Raw genomic sequence first — 27663 nt, 5'->3', positions numbered from 1 at the left:
AAGACATTTTTTATTTTCCAAAATCATTTCTTTTTCATTAATTTCTAATTCATTTATAATTTTTCTTCTATTTATTACATTATAATATATGAGTTTGTTTAGTTATACAATCAAAATTCTTTTACATACAATTTTAAAATTTTATTAAATTTTATTTTTGACAATTGAATGAGAAATTTTTCTTAAATTTTCCTAACCTTCGTTTCAGGATAAGTATTAAGAAGTTTACACAATAAATTAAAATATAATTTTTTTTTTGAACAGGACGAACTATATTATTCTTTAGTAATACTCGTAATTACATTTACATAAATAATTTAAATAGCTAGGTTGTTTAAATTTAGCAGTTTTTAATTGAAAAAAAATATAATTAATTAAAATTAAATATTTTAGTATAGACTAATGCTATAAATAAAAAAAATCTAAGATTGAACTTAAATTTAAGTAGTTTGGTTTTATCACCCAACTTCAATTTTGTGGGGAGCTCATAAAATTCGAAATTTAACATTAATATAAACATTTTTAATAGTATAACAGTTTTCAACTTTATGTAGTGAATATAAAACAACTTGTACGAGTAATGCCTGATGTAATTTACTCATTGCATATAATTATCTTGATTAATTAATATGTGGGAAAAAGTAAAATTTTCTTTTATCTAATCTTTATTATGTTAGCCACAATTTTTGTTTTTGTTATAAAACCTCTTTGTAGTATGCCATTACCTTATAATTTATGCTAATTTTTACTGATAATCTTTATTTTCCCTTTTAGGTTTTCTTATCTTTGCGAAACATTACGAATAAATCACTAATAGGATGGTTTCAATTATCAATAAAAGTTTTTCGACAATCTTCTACCCCGAACATATTGTTTAACAATTCCGGTTTATTGATATGCTAATTAAATAGATAAAAATTGTTTTTTTAGTTTAATTTTATTTCATTTTGTCTTTGTCTGCCAAATTTTTACATTAATTTCAAAGGTACTTTTATATCTCATTACCAAAAATTAAAGGAATACTTGTATTTTAATTAAACGTAATTTGGAAAAATGGAAAATTTTTTTTGAAAAGAAAATTGAATCTTATCTGTTTTTTAAATTGAAATCAAAATTCTGCTTTATTTACGATATTACAATATTATGGTAATAATTAAAGAGGATGGTATTCGAAAAAATTTCTTTGGTTTCGCTCTGAATAAATAGCCATTGGGAACATAATAGAAATATGTACTCAGCAAAAACAAAATTATGGAATTTTCAATTAAAATAGAATTAATCTAATTATTAAGATTGAGAAAGAAATTCGAAATTATATGTATATTAGACGTGTTTTTCATAAATATACAAATATTAGGTGTGTATTTATAAATTATAGTATAAGTACATATATAGATGTATATCAAAACAAAAAATTGGATTACCATCCAATCCTTTCAAGTAATGTCCAAAAAATTATCAACTAATTAAAACAATAAAGTAATTATCCAGCGCCTAATGTCACTCAACGTAATGGAATTAAAATGTCGGTGCATAAAACTTTAATGTTATCAATAATATTAAAAATTTCAATTGAAAATTCTGGCTTAAAATATTTAATAACACGATAGCTTCTATCTGTTTTCTGACAACGTTCGGTTATATTTGTATTACCAAAAAAAATTAGAATAAAAAATAAATTAGTGGTCGACTACTATATTCGAAGTTATTACTAATTTTGCAAATTAATCTATATACATAGATTTAAAAATTAAAACTCACATGCTAGATATTCATTAATGGCCAATGCAATCAAATAGTAGCCAATGAGAAAAGTGGCGGTTTCCATTACAGGTTTCGACAAACAAAAAAACATGACATAACACAGCAATCTATTAAACACTAGAAATATTTTTAAAATATGTTTTTGTTTTTACAAAATATCAGTCTATTGTTTCTCCTCATTATTTCTGAACAATAATTTTCCGTTCAATAATAACTTTGCCAATACTTTCGAACTATAAATGTATTATTATTAATTACAAATTTATGAAAAGAAATTTTTGACATTCAAATTCCATTACAAATTGAGATTTTACTTCTGAATACCGCTTGGATGCGTGAATGAGATTATTAGAAGAGTTATTTGATAAAACAATTTTCAAATCACAAACAAGTGATTGCAATTTATTCGGAAATGAACCATTTTATATTTTAAAACAACAAATATTCACTAATCATATACAAGTGTCCAGAAAACAACGTTCGTTTAAAAATCTACTGGCAACATGTAAATTTGATTTTAAATTAATTTATTTACTTTACTTTGGTTAATAAATTCAAAGAGGAAAAATTTCTACATATTATTAATCAATCAGACTACGAAAAATTCTAATAAAACAAAATAATGACACATGAACAAGGTGTTTTAGTGTTATACGGAAATTTTTGTATGTCATCACAAATTCACAATGCTTAACATTACACTTAGAGTAATTATTGTTATGATAGTTGTATAATGAAAAATTTTCCTATGTCGTAACAACTGTTAAAGTAAATTAAATTATTATTTGTGATCTCATGTACATGCATACAATTTCAAAAAAACTTTGTATTGGAAAATTTTCAAGAAAAATATTCGAAAAAAAAAATTATTTTCATTTTTAAACATGAAAGCAACTAATGAAGAAATCAACAATTTCGACATTTTTATATGGGAATTTATGGAAAATTTTTTATAATGATAGTGAAAAATTTAAATAATATTCATTCATACTTGTTATACAATAATTATAAAGGTTACTGTTAAAATGTCCACCGTCATTCTTTCAATTATGATTTTTGGTTTAAATTATAAAAATATTAAAAGATATTTGAATAATAATTAATAAAATTCGCAAATTTATTAGAAAAGAAAGGAAATTGTAAGTTTTTAATTATTGTGACGGACTTGGATAAATTTCCAGTTTTTGAGAATTGCCACATTCATTCAAAATTTTTATTAATTCTTAGTGTACTTGAACATTTTATCGCAGTCAAATGCTTCTTAATTCTTATTCTAACTCATTTTTGGTCTTAATAACGAAAATTTTTAAATTATTGCAGACAGAACTATGAAAATCTCCAGTGGATAATGAATTTTACGATGCGAATTATGTAACAGAAAGGCGTTTTTCTTTTTCAATTTAACAAAATTTTCAATTAAAGACTGTTTACAGTCGACTTTATTGATAACAAGGTGTTTGTATTATAGGTAAACTTGATTTCTTATTTTTTTTTGCTTTCCCATGTTGTTAATAAATTTTTCCAAGCTTTTTATCTAATTTTCTTATTTATCATTGACATAATGGCAGTTTTATCGCTTTAGGGCGGATTAAAAAAAACGACTAAAGTGAAAATGGAAGATGAAATTTAATTTTTTTTTTTTTAAACGCAATAATAATTTTGTAAATTTTAGTGATGAAATTTTTCATTTTTTTTTTGTTTTTGAACAATAGATTCAATTGAATCTAAATTTATTAACGTTAGACAGACATAGGTAATTGAATTTTTTTTTCAGAAAAAAAAAAAGAAAATAAAAGAAAAAAATTTAATTTATTTCTTATCGTGCTGTCATGCATTTGTATTGGAAAGCACATTGAAGCTGAACCTCCTATACATGTTAAAAAATTGTGTATATTTAAATTCACAGTTGATTTTGCGAGATTCTTATATGTGTGGTGTATGTAATTTTGACATTAGTTTTATTTTAAGTGCAGCTTTTCTTTTACCAGTAGGTAGTTTTTTTTTTAAAAGTCAATTTTATTAATAATTTATATATCGTTCTACTACAATTATAAAATATATTATTCTTTTACTCCCGAACTTTATTTCGCTGTAGCAGTTTGTACTTTTGGGCTTTATCTCACTATGTAATACATCAGTTATTTGAAGGTAAAAACTACATAAAATTAAAAACGTTACCTATCAATTCACTCGTAAAAAATAAGCTAAAGAATTCAATGGGTTCACTCAAGTTATTTATCTGAGAACCTGGTGTTTTGTTGGCAGTTGCAAAATCAAAACGTTCAAGAATAATGTCTCGTTTAACGATTTTTTGCCAATTACTGAATGGAAGAGTTTCACTATAGATAACATTATTCGCGCTTTGCGATACGTGTTCTTCACTGTCACAAGAATCACTGTATTGCAATACTTTTGTTTTTTTCATCAGAATCATCGCTTAATCGCATAAAACCACCATTTTCTAAATCACTTTCAAATTCGTACATAGTAAATTCATCATCACTGCTGTCTTGATGCAACACTTCTTCCATCACATTTTTAGCCATGGTGAATTATAAATTTGTTTTTTTTATCGGTTAAATCAACAAAATACTGACACATAAAACCACTTTGCAACTAAAGTTTAACTGTGAATTCAAACAGTTTGAAATTTAGTGCAGTATATTGTTGGTGGTGCCTGAGAGGCACATTTTCAGTACAACGCCAAAGTTTGGCAGTGCTGTGAGGAGTACTTCGAGTGCAAAAGGATATTATCCTTGCCAAAACTTATCAAAAGAAGTGTAATAAAAAAAATTCACTCAGCCTATTCAATCGCAACAAGGGAAAAGTAAGAAAAACTTAAAATAACTCAAATTTTTACAAAATTAAAAAAAGTCTGCTTTGTTGGTTTCTCTAACATTTTTCATGTTCGTTTAATTGAACGTGTGTTTACAAAATTTTTTAGACACTTTATAACTATTTAGCGGAAAATTTTGGTCTACCACCCTCTCCTTAAGAGTTATAATTCTTCGATGTCTTGCATATTACCTTTTATTTTTATGCCGACAAAGAAATTTCGGAAATCTATATAAAACCTGTGATTTACTTCATTTACTATCATATTATATAACATTTTCAAGACAAAATAGCTTTCAAAATTAGACGTTGTCTCAAATCATTTTTTTTTTTACATTTTAACATAATTAAGTTGCACAAGACTAAAATTTTAAAAGATCAAATCAAAAAATTGTTTATTTCATTAAAGAGGGAAAATTTTTATCTTCTTCCATATCAAGCTCAAGAAGCAAAGAAACAACAATGAATAAGAACATTTCGTCTGCGATTTCTTCATACTGCTCAGTTGGTAGAGCGTCCGTGGTAAAATATGCTACTTTACAAAATTTTTAGTTTGATCGCAGTCTAATTCCTATATAGACTTTTAATAATATCGGATTCTATTGTATTATTGAATACTGTCTTACCAACATTCAAAACCAGAAAACTATGTTTTAAAATACATTTTTATTCAGAGGAAATTGGTTCAATTTTGCAATAAAATATTTCAATTTCTTTTAATATAGTTTAAGTCTTTTTGTTTTTTGAATGTAATGTCTCAAGTGAAATACACAAATGGTATAAAATATATATATATTTTTTTACTGATTTATTCAATCATTTTTCTTATATAAAATTTTATACTTGTGAATTTGAAATTTATTTCAAAGCACAAGAATATTTACATGGTTATTTGTAATCAAGTGCATTTTATAAGAGTAAAATGTTGTATATTGTATAAAATGAGTCTATATAAAAAAAATATAAAAATAAAAAAAATCTAATACAAAAATTTCCATAACGAATTTTCATTTTTTTCTTTTCTCATTCTATCTATTTAATATATTTTTTTTTGCAATAGTTCAACTCTCGTTATTATTTTAAATCTTTATTTTATTCCATATGACTGAATATGTTATCAAAGTAACATTAAAGTAAAAATGATGCACAAAATAAAAATCAAGGAAGACTATGTATACAGTTATAGTGTAGATGAATAGAATTGGAAAGGGAAAACGATGCAAAAATGAGTGCTATAATAAAGATCCTTTAGAAATTTTTTTTCACTTTTACACATAGCGTTTACATGTGTGTGCCAATTTTATATTCGTATATATACAAATATCATGAAACTTTAACATATTTTGTTAGCAAAATAAAAACAAAAAATGTATATGGACGATGGAAATGAAAAAGTACCGTTAAATACTGAAGAAGATTATATAAAGTGAAATTTTATTAAAATACTTTAAGTTACAAAGTGTATGGCTTTGCCTTTATTAGATTTGTATCTTTACAACATAAAATACATATACAAGATTATATACTATATGTGTATGTATATGTAAGTTTTTATACATAGTTATAAAAGAATTTTGTATTTTAAAGACTTTATGGAATATTTTTTACGATATTTTTGTTTATCCTGGATAACGAAATTGGCTTGCTAATAATATCCTTAAAATTTAAATAATATTAAACAAAAAAAAAAAAAAAAAACAATTTGTTGACAAAAGATCATCTTCTTAATGCTTATACTACATAAAATAAATTATTTTTATTAATTTGATATTCCTTTTTATTATAATCTTTGAAACAGAATAGACCTAGTAAAATTTGAATAAAATTTTTTGTTATAACAAAAATTTTACTATCATAGTACTTAATGCTAGTACATTTTAACCATTAAAGTACTTATATTCCTTAAAAGAAAATATTGTATATACGTACGCTTAAAAATATAATTCTGACAACGAAATTTTGACTTATTCTTTGGCCCTCTTACATTCTAAATTTGTAATTTTGCAAAAACTCCTAATCTTAAATAATTTGTGAATCTAGCTAACGTGCAGAATGTTGACAACTTATTTTTTTTTAACATAAAATATCATAAGCAAATGTCAAAAAGCTGAACTAAAATAATGGCTCCACACTCGCTTCACTTCTGTCGTAGCATCTGGCGCCTCTTTCTAAATAAAATGATAACCAAATACCAGTGTTACTTCATTTTTAGCACTTTTCCAAAAAATTTTTTGAAAAAAAGTGCTTATTAGTTTCACTCTGTCCGTCCAGCCGTCTGCCCGTCCGTCCGTCCGTCTGCCCGTGTGTCTGTTTACAAAACTTCCACACCCTTGAAGATAGAAAACTGAAATTTTATATGTACATAGATCATTACTAGAAACTTATTTCCGTAGAACAAAATTTTTACCTATCTCCCCCCCCCCCTCTAGAAATTATACCCCCCCAAAAACCCTAAAAATGCCATTTTTTAACTATTTAGTGCAGTGAAACCATAAGCATTTTTGAAATTTTGCAAACAAAGAGAGGCAATGGCTTGCTTCCCCTAACTATAGTTAAAATTTGGAAAAACAAAATGGCCGTTCAAATTAACCGTTATCTAAAGTCCTTTTTTTCCAAATTTTTAATGTCGTTTTTCTTCTAGACTCCATACTGTAGAACTTTAAAATTTTAGAAACTTTTAGACATTAACAATTAGTTCATTTCGTTAGAAGAAAAGTTTTTTCCATCTCACCCCCACTCAAGTTATCGCCTCTTGAAATTCGTAAAATTTGAATTTTTGACACCTTATATTTTCGAAACCGCAAGCTTTTTCAAATTTTTATAAACGCAAAAAGCTAACGGTAAATTCCATGAAATTAAAAAATATAATTATTTTACTCAACTCACACAATTAACCCTCAAAATCGAGCATTGTGTTAACCCCTCTTTAAATTAATCCTCATCCTAAATATATGCAATCCTAGAAATAGTTTTGTATATGAATGAAAATAATTTTAATAGTGTGGTAGGTATACATAGACTGTATTTAAAAGCAGAATTTTCACTTGTTAAAGGGAAAAGTGCTACAATACAAACCATTGGTTTGACCCAACTTTTTATTTTTTTGTTTTTCAATTTAATAGATTTTTATATTTAGTTTTTCTCACAAAAAATAATATTTTCAAAATATCATTTAAATCAATTAAATTTAAAGGCCAAAACGATATACAAGAATCAATGTGAGCGTAATGGGCTATCATCTCAATTTTTCAAATCTTAAATGAGATTTTCTTCAAATTGCTCTTGCACTTCATTTCTCTTATACAGATTGTATCAATAAATATCTACTTCACTTTACTAAAATTATTTTTTTTCTATTTTTCTTCGTTTCAGAGTAAGTTTTGATTTCCTTCGAAAAATAATCCTTGCAATCACTTAAGATTTAATAGTGATTTTATTAGTAATTAATTTCAAACGTTATTGCAGCGCAAGCATATATCAATTTTATTTGTTCGCAATGGAAATTAGAAAAATTTTAAAAATCTTAAATATTTCTTAACTTAAATACATAGTACTTTGGTGTTTGGATATAATTTTCTATTTTTCTAACCCGATATATGTATACACATGTATTATATTATGGTATATTTATTTAAAATTCTTACATAAATTAAATAAATTGTGTTGGAATTTAAATCATTCATTTAAAATTACAATGTATATATTAACCATAATTTATGATAATTATTAGAATAGAACGTTTACCTTTTTAATTCGATAGAGAAAATCTTCTTTTATTTTTTTTTATTTAACTATGTACATACGTATATAATTTTATATGTATAAATAATAGTACATTCATCCTCAGAAGAATTTTAATGTTGCATGACATTTTCAACTTGTTTTAATTTATTTTTAACAAAATAAAAAAATTCCATACATATCTACATATATGTATGATAATGATAATATGTAAGTTAAATATACACCCCACTTCTATAACTGTAAGTATATATAATAATTATTATAATTTTTTTTAATATGCTTTCATTAATTTACTTAAAAGAGACGTATAATGTGGAAAAAAGTGTCATCTTTAATATGTACACAAAGTGTCATTTCTAATATTTAGAAAATTATCTATATGTTATAATAGTCTATGTCTGAGAGAGTGATTATATAAAATAAATACAAAACTTAAAAATAAAATGGTTATAATCCTAAAATATCAGCTGTCTGTTGCGTAGATTACAAATAACGGGATTACTTTAGTTATGCTCCAAACCAAATAATATCGGGGTGAGCATTATAATTAATATTATGATACCCAGCTGCTTTGTTTTTGTTTTTTTAATAAAATTATGGGAGAAACTTTAATATTATTGCGAATATTTTGAAAATTTTTTTTTATAAGTGTTTTAAATTTTGAGTGTTGAATTGTAAATGTTTACAAAAAGAAAAATACATTGTATCATGTGCTAATTTAATGAGATTGTTGTTATAATTCTGTCAAATCTGTTTGGAAAACACGCAAACTATTAGAGTCCTTTACTCCTATAATTTACTATATAGGATTAATTTAACGAGGATTTATGATTTTAATTATAATGAAACAATGTCAAATTGTTTTAAAGCATATTGAAATAAATATCCAAAAATTACTTGAGTTGTGGTACATTATGTTTATATTATACGAGTAATATAGTATAATATAGTAAATTTACTATATTATGGAAAAAATTTAGTAAATCAAAATGACGTGTTTTTAAAGTAATTGTACGTTTTTATAAATTACTAAATAATTCGCTCCACAATTTATAACTGTTGAACAAACTGAGGTACATTATTGATCTCGCATCTTTTTGGATAGATTTTTCTGATAAAAAATTTTAGAATCAATAAAAAGTTGAAATAAATTTCGACTTAGGTATTTCTTGCTTGTAAACCCATGCATACCTTTTTACAAGATCTAATATCATCACTATAATTTTTAATAACTATAAACAATTTTTCAAATTCTTGGAAATTTATTGCCTCCTTGTAAAATTATTTTATTAAATTTATTGAATAGGTTGCATGTATTCAATTGTGTTTAAAAAATGTTTTTATTAATTCTGTACAACATTTTATGTCATAATGTGCACCAAGGGAAAATTAAATAAAAAAATTTGTGTAAATAAATTTTTTTAATATATGTACATACATACATATATAGGCATTCGAACGAAATTTATTTAATGTATTGATGGATGTTAATATTTAAAAGCCGATTTGATAAAAAAATATTATCAAACCTAATTAATTATGAAAATTTAAATGAAATTTCATTAAAAATCATTTGAAAAAAAAGGCAATTAAAAAATATTGTAACAGGTTAATTCATTGGTTGCATTGGGATACAGAAATTATTTGCATATTGGGGATTCAAAATGTTTAAAATAAATTATTGACCTAAAAGTTCTTTCAAGTGAAATACAAAAAAATAAAAAGGGGAAAGCAAGTCATGCATAAGATTATTTTCTATACGTACTTGTAAATACGCCAACCCGTAGAAATTCTATATCCTTTAAGGAACGAATCATTATTTCACTGATTTTTGTTAGCATTTTGATTATTCGTCTTTTTTTAGCACATTCCAGTATGTACTCGTAATATTGAGAAAATTTTCAAAGTTTGTGTCTTATTAACTTTAATAATAATGTTCTTTTGTCCGGCTATATGTCTATTTAGAAAAGTTCTGTTATAATCTTTGAGATATAGAAAAGGTGCAATTTAATATCAGCTTTCTATTTGACTATGTGAGAAATGTATTTAAAAGTCTATTAAAATTTTAAGAATGGAATTTTTTGGAAATTTATTGAATGAAAATAAAAAATTTTTTTTTTAAATTTCGTAAAAGTAAAAAGATGGCGATCCTTAGAAAGCTAAGATTTTAATAATATTTATAGGTATTAAAAATGTAGAACACTTGATTGGAACAAGAAGTATGTTCTTAGCTTTTTTTTCTTTCAAGTTACACAGTGTTAAAAATAACAAAATTTAAATTTCACTTCTCTGAAACTGTTATTTTTATATTGTAGATTTTTTTATAAGAGCAAGAAATTAACGGTAAATTTCTGCCCATCAAAACTTAATATCAAGTAATTGATGTAAAAGTAACTAAAAAACGACTAGTTTATTTTGAGTAGTGTGGTAGGTACTTTTTTTATTCTCCTAAATATATGCAATTGAGGAGCAAAATATTACGATAAAAAATTATTAATTTTAAAATTTATAGATAATTCTTTTCAATATTCTCTAATATTTGAGGAAAATGTGCTATTTGAAAATGTAAACTTTTTATCTAAGTTTTGTTTCTCTTGGTTTTTCGGATAAATTTCTTTAAATTAAAAAATGATTAATTAAATTTTCTGAATAACGTTCGTGAAAGATTATTAATTAATTTTTATATTTTATAAACAATAATTTTAAACTATACTTAAAAAATAATTGTAAAAAGGACATGATAAAATATTAAGAGAATTTCTTAAAGAATTATTAAAGTTAGTTGTTACAATATTCAAAGAAAACATGGAACTTGTATTGCTTAATATTGGGCTTGATAATATATTGATGACATTATAAATAAAATTTTTAATTTTAATCTTCTACCATCGGAGTTGATATTAAAATATACATATATATATAAAGTTATAAGAGAGAAATATCTGGGAGGCAAGAAATATCGTTCACTCCGAGCAGCACTAATATTAAGAATTCCAATATTATGCAAATATCCACTTGATATTGTTAACCGTTTAAGATGAAAATTCTTGCTCACAATATTACATACTGTTATGTAATATACATTTAAATCAGCGTGCATGGTGAATGAATCATTGAAATGCATTTTTTTTCCATTCTAACGTTTATAAAAAAATTTCCCATATCAAAAGTGTTAAACAATGAATGTACATATTTAAAAATTTCCTCTCAACATCAAACAATTATTTTGAGCAACTTTGTTACAAAATTATAAATACAGTGTATATATTAAACAATTTTATAAAGAAATGAACTTCAATTTGACACTCATGAAAAATGCATATAAAAAGTGAAAAAAAAAAATCATAACCTCGATTGTTTAAAATATCCTTGAACCGAATATAAAAACTCCTTAAATTCCTTTTGATATTTTCTAAAATATACACGAAACTTTTTAAATTTTATTCTTTTGAAATTAAATTGCATTAATTCTATAAAGGAGTTAAAGAAAATTGAAAATTACAATTTCAAGTACAATTGTAACGCGTATATATATATATAGCAATTTCTCATTTCATTACGAAAAATAATTTTTTGCTTATTCAATTTTTTAGAAATGGAAAATTAGTTTAAGTTTTTCTATCATAAGATACGATTTAAATTTATAATGATATTTCGGCTTGAATAGGAATTTGCAGATCTTGGGACATAAACAGGGTTGAGTACCACACTTGAACATTTATCCTATTTACAATTATATTAATCGCCTAGATATTAATTTCGCTCAATATTTAGCTTGTGAGGTGCATAAAATAAAATTTATTATGTTAGCAAGAATATTCATTTGTTTAATCATGCACAAATTTTGTTTAAAAGTTAATACATTGCTAACAAAGAGCCTTATTTACCCTTTTAATAAAAAATCATTGCGTATTTAGAGAAATTTCCCTAGAAATTTAAAATGTTTCCAAACTTCCTTTTCAGAACCGGTTATGTCACATAAATCCAATTTTTTCGAACAAAAACTGTTCGAAAGGCTCACTATTCCATAGGTCAGTATAAAAAATATATTTAACAATTATATAGCTTAATATATATAGGTAAGACAAAATAAAATATTATAGGTAAGACAAAATAAAATATTAATTAAAATGTAATTCTCATATATCCAAAATACTCGATATTGAACTCACAAAAATAAACAACAATCACCATAAATTTTTATCATGACTTGTCGCCTGCCTATTTAACCTCAATGATATATGAAACTGAGGCGTGACTCCTATAATGTAATGTCACAAAACTTTCATATATCTTTCCAAGGAATAAAAATGTGAAAAAAGAGCACCTTTCCTTAAAAATTACGTATATTTTAATTCAAAAACGCATTTACAAATTCACAATATCCTCTTAAGATAAAAGGAAAAGGAAATTATTATTCACAATGCAAAAAGCTATTCTACATAATATTATAGGATGTGTTTAAATCAGTTACGTGCAGTTCAATATACCCGTACATATAAGTACATTTTATTCAATTCCATTTGAATGTCATATAAAGAAAGAGTTCTTTATCAAAACGTTATTGTAGTACCTACAGGAGTATTCATTTCATTGCTCATATTATATCGTAAATTGGATTAATGGACAATTTATATAGTCTAGTATATAAACGATACAAAAGAATAAAGTTGGGTCAAACCAATGGTTTGCATTGTAGCACTTTTCCCTTCAACAAGTGAAAATTCTGCTTTTAAATGCAGTCTATGTATACCTATCAAACTATTAAAATTATTTTCATTCATATACAAAACTATTTCTAGAATTGCATATATTTAGGATGACGCATATATGCAGTGTTTGAAATAAAGCAAAAATTAATATAAAAAGGAGTTAACATAATGCTCGATTTTAAGGGTTAATTGTGCGAGTTAAGAAAAATAATTATATTTTTTAATTTCATGGAATTTACCGTTAGCTTTTTGCGTTTATAAAAATTTGGAAAAGCTTGCGGTTTCGGAAATATAAGGTGTCAAAAATTCAAATTTTACGAATTTCAAGAGGTGATAACTTGAGAGGGGGTGGAGATGGAAAAAAATTTTCTTCTAACGAAATAAACTATTTGTTAATGTCTAAAAGCTCCTAAAATTTCAAGCTTCTACAGGCTGGGGTCTAGAAGAAAAATGACATCAAAAATTTGGAAAAAAAGGACTTTAGATAACGGTAAATTTGAACGGCCATTTTGTTCTTCTAAAGTTTAACTATAGTATACCGCGCTAGGGGAAGCAAGCCACTGCCTTTCTGCGTTTGCAAAATTTCAAAAATGCTTATGGTTTCATTGCAACAAATATTTAAAAAAGGCCATTTTTAGGGTTTTGGAGGGGTATAACTTCTAGAGGGGGGGAGATAGGTAAAAATTTTGTTCTACGGAAATAAGTTTCTAGTGAAGATCTATGTACATATGAAATTTCAGCTTTCTATCTTAAAAGGTGTAGAAGTTTTGTAAACAAAAAAAGTGTCCACGGACGGACGGACGGACGGACGGACGGACGGACGGACGGACGGACGGACGGACGGACGGACGGACGGACGGACGGACGGACAGAGTGAAACTAATAAGCACTTTTTTCAAAAAATTTTTTGGAAAAGTGCTAAAAAGGATCAAATCTTTTTAGATTTTTTTTTATTTAATTTTTAATATTTTCATACCATATAAATTCATTGTATAGGTTATGTATATAGTCAAAATGTCAAGTAATTTTATGCTCCGGTACTTTACCTATACATTTGCAATTCCTTTGTTTAACATTTTTTATTCCCATTCAAAACAAAAACAAAATGTAGAAAATAAATAACTAAAAGAGCGTGAATTTCCCGATAGGCTAATATTTTAGGATTTCGGTTTTTTTTATAATATAACAATCTAATAAATTAAATCCCTTTGAAATTAATATTTATGCACCTCCTATATAGATTTAAGTAAATATTTAATGTTTATACTGTTCAACGTGTTAAAAGGTTTACGTTTAACTTCACACTCTTTTTGCTTTTAAGTTTTTTATTTCTCACTCCCTCTCTCTATTTTAAGTTAACGTTAAAAGAGTGTGTGGAATAATGTGTAAGGCTGTTAAAGTATGGAATAGGGTAAGATATCCGAGTAAGGTGGTCGTAAAATTAATTTTATCAGCGTCTAATCAGAAATGAAATTAGGTGTATACTAATACAATGATTTTAGATTGTAATATGAATCTCATGTTGGGAACGCAATAATATTTTTCAATATTTTTCAAATTTTCGATTGTACAAAAAAGTTTGCACTGATCTTGAATTAAGTATAAATTTTACATTGCGGTTGTCACATTGTCTAAAAATTTCACGAAAACAAAAACCAAGAAAAAACTTCACTGAAAAAAAACATCTTTATTTTTAATATAAGAGAAAAATAACATAAAAATTAAAAAAAAAAAATTTATTTTTGTTGTTGGTTTTCTTTTTTTTCTAAATTAAGTTTAACTGTCTAGCTAGCTTGGAAAACAAAAAAGAATATGAGTCACTACAAATTATTTTTGAAGCTGTACTGTTCTGTTAGCCTGTGTATACTGTTGCAATCAGTAAGTAGATGTTTGTTGTGTACAAAATATTATGAATGGGAAACTCAGTAATAAAAGAGAGGCAATAACAACAGCAACAACAACAACAAATAATATAAAAGAATAGAAAGAAAACTTTTTTATTTTTATTCCATGAAAAATTCAGTCATGAAAAGTCATAAAAGCCTAACCATTACCCATAATAAGTTTGAATTCACATGAACGTTTATTTATTTTGCAACTACGTTTGTATATATATATATATAGATGTTTAGAAATAAAAATTGTTATACATGTATATCATTTGGTATATGAGAAGTTTGTAGAAACGTAGCTAAAATTGAATACAAAGAAAATCTTTTATTTTGCATAGTTTGGAGTATGCTTGCATGTAAATTTATGTGTTTGGTAGAGTCTGGCATAAAAGAGGTATTTTTAAAAAAACAAAGTTGGAACAAACCAATGGTTTACTGAGAAGCACTTTTCAGAAGTAAAGCAGAAGTGAAAAAATTGATTTCAATCGCAATATGTTCAAATATTTTGATTTATTCCATACATTTAGAATGAAAAAAATGGAAAAAAAAGCGTTAACAAAATGGTCGATCTCGACGGTTGAGTATGTGATAAGTAATTATACTTTTTGATGGGATGACATTTACTGTTACATTTTCACTGTTATAGGAATTTGGAAAGATTTGTACCTCCGGAAATATAAGTCACCCTAAATTGATATTTTTCGAATTGTGCGAGGCGATAACTTGGAAGGCGATGGAGGTGGAAAAAATTTTCTTCTAATAAAATATCTAGGGGTTACTGTAGATTAAGTATGTGGCCACCTCTCTGTGTTTATGGAATTAAAAATGTGTTTGGGGTTTCGGTACAATAAAATCAGAAATAAATTTTTATTAAAGATCTATTTATCTATAAAATTTCAGCTTTCAATCTTAAAGGGTGTAGAAGTTTTGTAAACAGGCAGACGGACGGACGGATGGATAGAGTGAAACTGTTTGTTTTTTTTTCAAATTTTTGTTTTTGAAAAGAGCTAAAAATTTTAGTGTATTTTGAATTTGCAATTTCTTTTATAATAATTTTGCAATTTAACATGCAAGTGCACAGCCGTATAATCGCACATGTATGTAAGATATTGATATCTTTCAACTGGTTTTTCAATTTTTAAGTTTTGTAATATCCTAGTTGTCAGAAAGGGGGCATAACATTTTTAGATGACAGACTCTAATATTTGAAAGATATTTTCTTCTTGAAATGGTGATTTTGATCAAAATGATACAATAATTTTCAAATGATGTCAGCAATTTTGTAAACTCAGTAAAAGGGAAAAGTCAAGCAAGCTAAAAAGTCAAGCAATTTATGTTTGCCCTATAAAATGTTGCTAATATACCCAGTAGTGTCGCCGTACAACACAAATATTAACACATTTCTGTACACATATACATTTTATTTATTAAAAATTCAAATGAAAACAAAAAACGCAAAATTGTGAATCTAAAATTATTTTTCTTCTTTTAAACAAGTGAACCATTACGAGTACAATCGAAATTTCAAGTCACATGATGTGCTTTTTTTATGGCCCAAGTAATTCACTCACAATGTTAAAAAAAAAGGTAAATTTATTTATATACACTATCTTTATATAAACATGAACAAAACCATATCAAAATAAAACCTATATAGTCTAAAATTACAATATGAGTTTACGGAAATGTTTAAAATGTTTAAAAATAAAGAAAAGGTACACTATGACTACTAAATTATTTTTATTTTTGTTGTTCTTATGTTTTTGCCACGTTTTAAATTAAAAAAAAAATTAGTACTTCATCTACCAAAATGTGTGCTTAGTACTAAAAAAATTATGTTCACCCAATGCATTTTTTGAATTAGAAAGAAAAATTAAAGTAAATTTTCAGCCTCAAAGTTTTTATAGTTGAATAAATATGAAGAGTCAAGAATTTATGTCAAACACTTACATTTCAGTTTTGCTTAATTAAAACTTACTAAAATTTGGTCGTGTGTTCTAATAACGTCGAAAAGAAGATTAAGATTTTAGATTAAGAACATTTTAACCTTTCGATCGCTGTACCAATATTTACATGCTGAGAAAAAGTGGTTTAATAAAATTACTCAATTTTGATTAAATTAATTTAAAAATAACTAGTTTCGACAAATTGTGAACAATTTAATGTGAAAAATAGTTAATTTTTAAATGAAAATATCGAATTTATATACGAAGAGTGGAAAAATATTTGAAATTCGATGAGATATTTAAAATATTGGCTAAAAGAACCAAATTTAAAGGATAAAGGCGTGAATAATCGAATATTTCGCATTTTTCTTTAAGATTTCTAGAGTTATTTCAGAAAATGACAAGAAATATTGCAAACTTGTCATAAAATAATAAATGTTCAGGTAAAATAAATTGTTTGCCAAAAGGAACGTTTCCCTTTAACAGAGTTTTCAAGATTTTGAAAATTCCTCCTACTCTGTGAGTTATAGAGTATAAACAAAGTGATAGAAAAAATTAATCTATCGACAAACAATGCCATGAACAAATAATGGTGCAGTTCAATATCTGATCAACAGTTACTAATTTAAGGGATTTTAGAAAAACTGAATAACTTTTCCGTTTTTCAATAAACATAAATTATCAATTTATCGAATTTTATAATTAAAATAAATTAATTTTGATTTAATACACTTCTGCGATTGCTTCTAAACTCAACTCAATTTTTAGTATTAAACACAAACATATTTTTCTATAAGGGTTTATAATCTATACGACAAGAAAAACAACTTTTAGTAATGGTAAAACTGTGGATAACCTTGAAATTGTTTCACTCTTACACCATTCTATATCAAAATCTATTTTGCTGAGTCGCTTTGCTCAACCGTTTTAACTATATGATTAGGCAGCACTTTTCTTTATTACCAATTTTTTATGTTATGCGTTTTATTTTATTTTTTTTTTTCATTCGCATTGCCATATTGTTTGTTCAGAGAGTTGATATGTTTAGAGTGCTTATATAAACGGAAATAAAAATTTCAACTGAACGTTTCTTGGGCTTTTTTATAAATTAAATATAAAAAGTCTTTTTCCTTGTTTTTTACTCTTGTTATTTTTATTAGTTTTTATACTTTTTTTTGTTTTCAAATATTTTCTTATTTTTACTGTGAAATTTACACGCAATGCAATATAATATAAATGAGCTAGTGAACTTTTAAGAACCAAGTAAAAGATTTCTTTTTTTCACTCTTTAAGAATTTTAAGTGCTTTTTGTGTTTCTTTTCGAGTGTTTTACATGTGCTTTTAAACTTTAATTGCATATAATCGGGAATTATTTATGTAACGGTTGTTGTTGAACGTATATAAATATTTCTTGAATATGTGTGTGTGTATTATGTAGCATCGTAATTTTATAATTTTATTTTTTATTTATTGCAAATTTTATTTTTTGTGTGTGTGTTTTTTTTTTTTGGGAGATTATCAAAATTATAATAAATTTTTTTCTTTTGTTGCAAAGTTTTATTGAACTTGTAACATTATTAAGAAAATATTGTAATGTCATCATTATTAGTGTTATCGCATTTAAGATGATTTCATTAATTAAATTTGACACGAGGTCATTCGCAAATAATGTTTATGTAATGTCAAAAAGATTGAAAAATTAAAATTTTTAAGAAGAAAATGGCTATTGCTAACAAGTAAATTTAAATAAATTGGAAATTTTGTTGATCATTATATGGTGGGATTTATAAAGGATCTATACAAGATAATTCAATAAATTTATTTATTCGATTAAATTTGGGGAAAAAAATAATCCTTGTCCAGTTGTTAAAATTTGGGGAGAATAAAAAGTTTAACTTGTAAATTTTAATTAAAATGATACTCGTATTGTATACAATTTTAACAATTTTATTACAGTGCAATTAAATGGCCGAATATGTAAATATTATTCTGCTTTCAATCAAAAATTGCATATTTTTAGGCAAATACTTTCAATTACACTCATTTTATTCTTTAATTTCAATAAATTTCACTAGAAATTTTGTATAGAGACAATCAATTATGTGCACCGAACAAGCAATAATGAATTCTATGATAATTATTCAATATCGAAATATTCAATAAATCATGAATATGTATAATTAAAATTCAGAGGAAATGCACACTATGTGGAGTAAAATCGGAGGCCATTTATGAAAAGTCTTTCTACAGTCTTCTCTTTTACTTTTTGACATCAGTTGTTTGAGTGACATTGATTGTTTGATTATGATATATGAACGTTAAGTAAATTTTAGTGTAAACAGGCTTGGACTCATAGTGCGTGAATTACATATTATTTAATAAACTATGATTACATTAATTTTAATATAGAGAAAATATTAACTTTAAAAATACCCTATAGGTTTTGTTAATGAAAGCAAGTGCGTGTATGTATATAAAAAAATATACGATATATTAAAAAAAATATATAAATTACAAATATACAGCTCGTATATTCGTGTAAGAATATTTTTTAGGAATATACAAATATAAAATTTATTTAAAATACTAAGAACAAAAAATATGAAATTTAAAAAATATCAAAAAAATTTTATTACATAATTTGATCTACAAGTTTTTTGCATACACACGCGCACAGTGTATCTCTACCCCGAAACTGTAATAATCAATCCTGTCTAGCCAGTTATAAAATTATTTAAGAAGTAATAAAAATAAAATATAAATACATGTGTTTGCATGTTGGTAGCATTTAATTTATATACATACGTGCAGACTGTTATATTATATAATTTTATCATGAAACGCACCATTTAAACATGGCTATTATATGAATTGTGAACAAGTTGTGTGCGAAGAACAGTATGTTGCTTTATATACGTATGTAATTGAAATAATTCATAATTGAGAATTATTTAGAATTAAAGCATTTTTTAATTATAGAGGATTTTTTAGATTTATTATATTAATTCCTTATTTTTTATTTTAATTCCTATACCATTATGTTATATTGTGTACATAATATGCATATTCAGAAAAGTATGTATAAAAGTTCACGTAAAAACTAGGGTCATTTTTGCATAATTTTCTCTCAATTTTTTCATTAACTTCATTCTTGAATACATAATATGAATACATACACAATATAATAATGATGTCATATATGCAATACAATGTATTTTATTTACCTTAAGTATAATCGATTTTAATGGAATAAATATAATCTACATATATATACATAAATTTCATGTTTTGAGATTTTAAAAATATATTAAAGAGAAAAAGAGTGTTATAAATTGCAGTATCTTGTGAATTGTAGTAATTATAAATTATAAATAATGCATATTAAGTGTTATACGGCTAGATATTATGTAAATATATGTACATATATATAAGAATCAGGAATGGAATGGAAAATTGGTGAGAATAAAATTTTTGTGAGAGATGAAGAGAATAATAATAAAATATTGTATGACATTAATGAACTTAATGGAAGAGAATTTCTGCATTACGTTCTAGTATATATAAATGCAATACAATGCATATTGAATATTACAAACGTCTACGAAAATTCTCATAATTCTATTTTATTATACATCAATGTTTTATTTCCTGGTTAATCTGGTTCGAATATATAGTTATAAGAAAGAGAAGTTATTTTTTTTCAATAATTATATATTATATTATGACACAAAATAAATATGTAAGCATAAAATCAAATATCAAGGAACTGTGATGCTAGGGTATTTACAAAATAATAATTATAAAATAATTCGTCTTATTGTTATAAATTAAAGTATTTTAAATTATTTTATTTTTTGTTCACATGACAAATCATTTAAATATTATTACCATATAGGTATTATAAAAAAATGTAGCATATTATTTGATCTAGAGTGGTGTTAAGAACGAATGACGATATGAATTAAATTAATTGTAGTATATTGTGATTATTTCTTTAGTAACTAGTTAGGGTTAAATACAATTTCACGAAAAGAAATTAATACGATTAAAAAAATACAAGAAAATTAAGTAATTTAAAAGGTGATGGAAATAGTATTTAAACCCAATATATGTCACACTATAATGATTACAAAATATAAGAAATTTAAAGATGAACTTATAACTTGAATATTTATTACCAATAAGCGCTTTAAATTGATTACTCGTATTACTTTTTAAAAATTTTTTTAAACTTATTTACCTTGTGAAATATCATAATTTTAATGAAGCAACTAAATCAAAACAAAGTTAGGTCAACCCAATGGTTTGTAATGTAGAACTTTTTCCTTCCTTGCTTTGAAAAACAGTAGTAGTTTGTTTTTATTAATATTACTTTCATTCATATACTAAAATTATGAATTAATAAATTAGGATTAGCTATGTATGCAATATTTGAAATAAAACAAAAATATTTAGAAAAGTGGCGATATCATAATGTTCGAATTTAAGGGTTAATTACGTGAGTTAAGAAAAATAATTATATTTTTTAATGGCAACGTATATACCGTCAGATTTCTGCATTTATATAACTTTGTAAAAGCTTGCAGTTTCAGAAATATAACTTGCCGAAAATTTAAATTATACAAATTTCGAAAGGCAGTAATTTGGGCAAAGTTTTCTAAACATGTTCACGGACGGACGGAAGGACAGACGGACGGGTGGGTGGACACAGAGAAACACATAAGCACTTTTTTTCAAAAATTTTTTAGAAAAGTGCTTGAAATGAAAATGTTCGCCTAAAAGTATGCTATTGCTCAATAAACAATATATAGGATAATCGCAACTGTTATTGAGTAAAAGCCCATAGTAATATAAAACTTCAAATTTTTATAGTTTTTAACATTTGATATATAAAATTAAAATGCAAAATAACTAGTTATTTATTTCCAGTATTTAGAATTAAAGCAAATACAATTACTGCTTTTTAAGTTACAATTGTTTAATTAACGGCTTGTCAAAAGTTAACCACTGTTCTTTACTTAGTTCTTATATTTGGAAAAAAGTGTTAAGAGTCATACAACTTCTTTTTCAAACCTTAATCTGAAAATTGAAACTAGTTTATTCAAAACATCATAATTTAATTTGACTAAAATGATATACAGTATCTTTTAAAATAAAATTTATGTTATACAAAATATTTTTCTAAAAATATTTTAATATTGTTTTCGGGGTACAAAATATAGAATAATACCTTGTTTATATTCCACCCCACCGCGCAAGCTAGAAATTTCTATAAATATTGAAATCTTTTTCTCTTTAAAAACTATTGTATGAATTAAATTGGAAAAGCAAAAAGCATGATGAAAACAAAAAAAAATAAACACAAAAGAATAAAAAAAAATATTAAAATTTTTCCAGTGTGAGAAAAATTCTTATTCACTCTCTTTCTTCTCATTCTTTTTCATTAAAATATTCATATGAAAAAATTTTCTATACTACAAAATGAATTCTCTGTAAAAGTTCAATAATCTCTTTGTCTTTCTCTCTCAATTTTTATTTTGGAATTTGGAATATGGAAAAGCGAAAAACAAAAAAAAAGACAAAAATAAATTTTGATGATGAAACTTAAAGTGGAATAACACTGAACTGAACTGAAGTCGCAAGTCAGGCAAGACAAAAATGTAAAATATTAACATCAAAAGAAACATAAACTAAAATAAGAAAAATATAAAGGAAACCAGTCTAGAACTGCCACTTCGTTAGATTGGATGTACGTGCTCTGTAGTTTAAAAAAAAAAAAATATAATTATTTTATGCTCAAGCATACCGTTTTTGTGTTGGTGCCGTTATTATTATATCATAATAATTGGTTATTTTATAGTTATCTATTGTAAATTAAAAATTTTGTATAACACAAAAAATATAAAAAATTAAACAAAGTGTTATTTTTGGAAAAAAATATAAAAATTTATCTTAATCCAGTGTGAATAATTAATGAATTTCAAGAAATATTTTTTTTTGCATTAATAAATTGTAATGTAATTTTCTTATTAGCGAATTTAAAAAAACAAAAGAGTAGAGTACTTAAAGAAAAGTAAATATTTTAAAAGTGGAAATTTTTCTTTTAAATTTTTTGTTTTTTTTTTTTAATTTTAAATTCATTTTTTAATTATCTCTAATTAAGTAAACTTATTTTTCATTGTTTTTCAATTTATTCTAAATGTACACTTAAGTACCGTAAATCTTTAGCGATTTTTAAGCTTTAATTAAGTAAAATAATAATTTTCGAAGAGAAGAGAGAAATAAGAAAATAATTTAAAAAAAAAATAAATATTTTTTTTTCTTATTTACATTTAATATCAAAATTTATTTTAAATTAAAAAAGAACTTATCTTGCATACCTTGTAGTTTAATTTGGATTAAGGGCAGCGTAAAATATGCCATAATAAAAAATTTTTGTGAAAGGTTTTTACTGAATTTAAGTAGCTTTCTTAGTACTTTAAAACATGTTCATTCGACAAAACATGCTCATATGGGTCCAATATTTATATTCTCTAATATACTTGTTTAAAATAGCACATTTCAGTAACATAATTCTTATATGAAATTATTTTAATTTAAAAAGCTCATGTTTCCTTGCTTTATTTATTTTTTAAATCACAATTTAAATTAGACACTTTATCATCAAAAATTTCGACTAAATTAAATTTTATGTTAAATATTAATTATAATTGTCATAGATTCAAAATTCATATAGATAAATATATTGTTGTTTGTTAATAATGTTTACTTGTTAATTATAAATTTATAGGTACATAAAATAGAGGTCGAAACGAGAATTTTAAATTTACATTTAAACATAGAATTTTATTTTAACAATGAGATATTTAAAATTCAATTTCATTGTGCATATGTATACATACGTAGGTACTCAAGTTTTAGCATTTGATGCCAATTCTTATTTTCTATTTTGGAAAATTTTTAAAAACTTGAATAGCTTAAATATTCTAAAGATTGAAAGGGCAATTTTTCATAGCATATTTTTAATGTTGTTTTATTCTTTTATAAAAGTGTGTATGCGTATATTTGTTTATAAATAAAATAATACAACAATATGAATAGAAAAAAAGAATTAAGAAAAAAAAGGCGTCATCTATACGGTGACGTTTGCAATTAAATTTTCTCACTTACTTATTATTAAAATATTTTAATATTTCTCTAACATAAAAAAAAAAAATTAAGAAAAAAATTTTTGTCTCGAAATTTTTACCCACGCGTTTTTTTTTTCATCCTTTTCCGTTTTACTTAATCTTATTTTATTTTTAACTTTATTGTTTTTCTCTCTGTCTCTCTATTTGATAATATTAGAAGTACATACGCAGTTTAATGTTCAATTCTTATTCATGTATATATTAACGAATATATAAAGATTACAATTACAAGTTTTAAGAATTTCGTTTAAAAATTAAATTGCTCTAAAGTTTAAATATCAAGGAAAACAATCTTTTAATTTAGTGTGTTATTTTTTCTTGCCTACATACTAGTTTTCTTCTCAGGACTAAATTTCCATACTTCAAACGGTGTAAGGTACATACAATTAAATCTTAAAAAAAAACAAAACTATGTGCAGTGTTCCCACTCGGTAAAAACAAAATGTATCCAATTTCGAGAAAAAAGTGTATCCAAAATGTATCCAACCTCTTAAAATAGCATTATTATAATAAGTCGTCGTATTTTGTACAAATTAACCCATAATTAATAATTTGCTGTATTCCACAATATGAGTTTTGTTACTTATAGTAAATTCTTTAAGAAATCACATGCAAGTTCCACTACATTTTAAATAAAGTCAGAAAATACATATGTATAAGTTCTTCAGTTGTTAAACTATGCGGTAAGGATGATTCACCATGAAAACGGACAAATTTTAAAAAACATGTACATCCAATGCATTTTCTATTACACCTAGCTTACACTAAAATATTTCTTGTACGTTCTGGAAGAGCCAGCAAATAACATTTATGGAAGATAAAGCAACTTCACCATTTAATATTAGCAGCATTTTAACTGTTTTGTAATATTTATTTAGTGTTTGAAAAAAAATGTGTCCATATTTCAGCAAAATTTTAAAATGTAGCCAATTTCGCCATTTTAGCAGATTTGAGTATCTTTGTATCCAAGCACAAATTTAAAGCAAAAATGTATCCAAATGGATACAATTGTATCCAAGTGGGAACGCTGACTATGTGTGCATATTTTAATGATAATTTAAAGGGATATTAAATGTCAAAAAACAAAAATAAGTAAAAGAAAATAATAGCAAAAAAAAAAACAAAGTAAAACAACAAAAACAAAAATTACAAATTATTTTCTTACGTTCTCCTATTTCTCTCATATTTTTTTCTTTTTGACTAAATTCAAAACAAAACGTCAACTCATCATTTTACGGTACTTTTTTTTTCATTTTGTTTTTATTATTATTGTTAGTTTATATTGTGATTATTCATATTTTTAACAAAATACCGTTAAACGTGTGAAAAGTGAAAATTTTATTTTCCCAAATTTGTTTTTTACAGAATAAAAAAAAATAATACAAATACAACAACAACAACAACAAAAAATATAACAGTGAAAATAAAGAATGAAAATTTATTCATAGTTAAAGATTTTCTTGTCGCTTTTGTTTTCTGATTTTCGTTTTTGATATTTAAAATAAAAAATTTAACTTAAAGAAAATCTAAAATTTTTGTTAGAATTTCATTTTTGTATACACAAGTAAAAATTTTATTTTACTATACATATTTATATAAATTATATGTGTATATGTGTTTATACATTTAAAATTTTCCTTACTAAATACTAAATAAGTTTATATAAATGTTAAACCTCAAAAAGTGGAATATTTAAGGATTATCATATATGTATGTACGTTTTTTCAATTAATGTTTTTGCTTTTAAGAAGATTAATTATACTTTAAATGAAACATCGTTAATTACATATATATATATATATATATATATATACATTTTAACAAGTCAAAGATAAAAACAAAAGCAGTATAACAATTATAAGGTAAATTTGATGTTAAATTTTCATTTAGATATAAGTATGTCAAATAATTTTGTGACAAAACTGTATTAAATCAAAAAAATACTAATTCTCAGATTTCAAGACTATATTATAAAAACTGCATTAATTTACTATATAAAATAAGTTGAAGAAGGTTTTAAAAATTTACTCATTAAATTAAAGAAATTGATTACAATTTTGTTCCAATGACATAAAAATTGCAATTTTGTTTCACGCTGAAATTTTTCTTGAAATCAATTGCTTTTGAGTTAATATGGTTTCGTCGTAGGATCCCATCATATGATATAATTACCTATTCTTGTAATGTAATCAGACATGTAAAAATTTGCTTTAAGATTTAAATACATACATTATGAATGTAATTAAAAGGTACAAACTTTTTTTTTTGATTACATTAAAATTGGATTAATTCCATCACTTAAATTAATTGAATACACACTTATACTATGTCAAATGTGATGAAATATGTATATATTTATATGAATATATTAGTATTTTTATGTAATATGAAATTTGAGATGTCAAAGATTTAGTAAAACGAAAAAATATGTCGATAACCATATAGCCATTATCACAGCCAGTCCATATTGTCGTGAGTTAATGCTAAATTGCTTAAAATTTTAGTATAGATTCTTTAACTCATTTGATGTTTAGTCACACATATATACAAATTTATACTATATGTAAATATAGTTTGATCTGTAAAAAAATAAATTGATGAAAGAAAATTTCGGAGACAAATAAGTAGATTGTGTGTACGCTAGAAGTAGACATAATCGTACTTACATACATACATATAGATATTTAATTTTTTACGTTCCAAGGTATACATTTTATTGAATTTGGCTTTATTATCACCAAATATCATTTATATTTAAATGAAATTTTCAGATTTAAAATAAAAATACAAACTGTTTTAATATTGCCAATATTTCAATATAAAAAAAATGAACTGATTAGAAATTTAAGAGAATGTTGAATAATCTCTTAATAATGTTATGAAGAAAGTATCGTATGCCGGAGGTACTATTCGTGTTGTTATATAGAAGAGTAATTATGGCAATATTACGACTTTTCTATTATGTGTCAAAATAATCCCAAAATTATTAATATTTTTTAATTCACTAACAATTTAACAATGTTATTTATAGTATTTTTGCTAGCGCGATTCATATTAAGTATTTCTTTTATTTAATTTTACTTTTTTCTCTATACTCTTTACAACAATTCTTTGTATTACGAAACTATTTTTAAAAAATAAAATACCAAATGAAAAAATTCTATTTTGAATTTTCCAAAAATATAAATAGTTTTATGGACGTTTATTTTAAGGAAAATAATAATATATTGGATTACAATTTTGTATTTGTTTTGAGAGAAATGAAAATTAAAAAAAAAACACTCATAGCTATCGCTATATAGGAAATAACAAACAGTTTTAATTATAACACTGCCATCTATGTATATATGAAAATAATTAGAATTTGCACTTGACATATTAATATGAATACATAAAAATAATGAATACAATATTCATGCATAATTTATCCGCATTTTCAAAAGTGTATAATATGTACACAGATTGGTATTGTGTATATGTATATGTAATGTGCATTGTGTAATTAAGAAACCACCTTTATAAATGAATAGAATTTGTAAAGTTGTTAATATTTCATGTTCATATACTTAAAATGTACCAA

General features: G+C 24.4%; 1 protein-coding gene across 3 annotated transcripts in view; it reads left to right on the top strand.

The window, feature by feature from the left end:
* LOC129615081 (protein phosphatase 1 regulatory subunit 14B) overlaps window positions 1–27663 on the top strand; it is a 125130-nt gene that overhangs the window by 4820 nt on the left and 92647 nt on the right. The window contains exon 1 of one of the 3 annotated variants that reach the window (XM_055530147.1): window positions 25824–25945. The exons of 1 other annotated variant lie outside the window; for it this stretch is intronic. The gene's annotated coding sequence lies outside the window, so the exon portion shown is untranslated. Of the gene's footprint in view, window positions 1–25823; window positions 25946–27663 lie in introns of those variants that run through there. One more of the 3 variants, XM_055530146.1, reaches the window with a different exon arrangement.

This window comes from Condylostylus longicornis, unplaced genomic scaffold (assembly GCF_029603195.1).
Source record: "Condylostylus longicornis isolate FDR11 unplaced genomic scaffold, ASM2960319v2 ptg000135l, whole genome shotgun sequence".
NCBI classification, from domain to species: Eukaryota; Metazoa; Arthropoda; class Insecta; order Diptera; family Dolichopodidae; genus Condylostylus; species Condylostylus longicornis.
Note: the sequence above shows the minus strand (reverse complement) of the source record. Positions and strands in the feature narration are given on the sequence as shown.